The following is a 1,572-nucleotide window of genomic DNA, read 5'->3' on the forward strand; positions in this document are numbered from 1 at the left end:
TGAACAGCAGCCAAGACATGGAGCGCTTTCAAGAGAAGTGAGTGGTAAATAAAGCCTTCATTGTCTAATCTACAAAGCATGTATCAATACTAACAAATGCTTTTATCCTCAGGTATGAGCTGCCCATAATACCATGGAAGATGGCAACAAAAGCCTTCAAAAACTGGGCTTCAGAAAGTCTCTCACAGATGGATAGAGATTTGGCCAAGGCATACGTGTACTTTGACCAACAACCAGACACTGTGGATACATTTCAATTGGCTGCAGGAATGCTAATTGTGGCTACGCAGGAGGGAAGAAATCTAGCAGGAACCTCCGGGTATGAAACCTACAGGCAATCTTGAACATCCATCTTTTCATAGCTTGAGAGTTTTTCAGTTTATAATTTACCTGTCTCTAACTTCACAGATGTACAATGCCCAAGAGGAGGAGGATCGAAGAATAAGAAGGTGGTGAGGAACACAGTGATGCGGAAGAGACGGAAGGCACCAGGTAGGAGGCCTCACTTTATCCCCAGGCATCCCAACATCCATATTTTCATAGCATTAGACTCAAGTAATGATACCTTGTAGTGTACGATTAGTACCAAAATCTTGGTTAAGTAGTCAGTAGGGAACCGCACCATTTTCAGTTTATTATAACTTACTTTTTTTTTTTACTTTCCTTTCGCATCAGAGAAGGCAATGCGGGCCAGACTGGTGAGGAAGAAATCGTCAAAGTGACTGATGAACAGATGGACAAAACTTAAAAAGAGTTCTATTTCAACAGTCTACTTGATGAGTACCCTGTAGAAGTGGACAAGCAACCACCATCCCTACTCATCTGCAGGCAATACACTCGGCACTATGCAAAGTACTGTCAGGATAAATGGAGGCGGAAGCAGTACAATTTAAGGGTTTTCAGATGCTGGTAAGTTGTGTAGATAAAATATAAAATTTATTATATTTTTTTATTAATTTGAAAGCTGTCTAGTTAATGGCATTGTATTCTATGGGATATGATTCCTGAATATTTTATTTTACTTTGTTTTTTCCCCCTCCCTTGTAGATCATTTCAAGCACATCCCCAACTTCGAAGATTTGACTGGCTATATGGGAACACAACAGTGGGACATCAATGTACCTGGCCTAGATGATATCCAGCGTGCATGGAAACCTCGACCAAGAAGAGGGGATCAAGACAACAGTGCCAAACTTGATTTGGTGGAATCACAAGACTGGAAAGGCCTACTAATTACAGATGATCCACAGAAGGGTCAAACACTGTACACCACTCATGGTTTTAAAAAGGGGGACATTGTATGTGATTACCATGGAGTGCTTAGAGAAGGAGGAGAGGCCGAACATTTACAGTCAACCCTGAGTGAGCACGAATGCTATATGTATTTTTTCAAGAGTCGTGGAAAGTCCTTGTGCTTGGATGGCAGGGAGGCTCCTTGCAGTTGTCATCCAGCTATGCCTTCAACATTTGGAAGAAAGATAAACCATTCCAGCAAAAAAGACAATCTGAAGCCTCTCCTTCAATATATAGTTGATGACAAGACCCCATCATTACTTTGTATTGCCAAATCGG

At 41.3% G+C, this 1,572-nt stretch overlaps 1 long non-coding RNA gene across 1 annotated transcript; it reads left to right on the forward strand.

Moving 5' to 3' along the window:
• The first annotated feature begins 214 nt into the window (after positions 1 to 214).
• On the forward strand, positions 215 to 868 carry LOC142302148 (uncharacterized). Its single transcript, XR_012752942.1, has 3 exons — positions 215 to 319; positions 409 to 492; positions 676 to 868. It is a non-coding gene; the product is annotated as an uncharacterized LOC142302148 (long non-coding RNA).
• Positions 869 to 1,572: the final 704 nt, after the last annotated feature.

This window comes from Anomaloglossus baeobatrachus, chromosome 4 (assembly GCF_048569485.1).
Source record: "Anomaloglossus baeobatrachus isolate aAnoBae1 chromosome 4, aAnoBae1.hap1, whole genome shotgun sequence".
NCBI classification, from domain to species: domain Eukaryota; kingdom Metazoa; phylum Chordata; class Amphibia; order Anura; family Aromobatidae; genus Anomaloglossus; species Anomaloglossus baeobatrachus.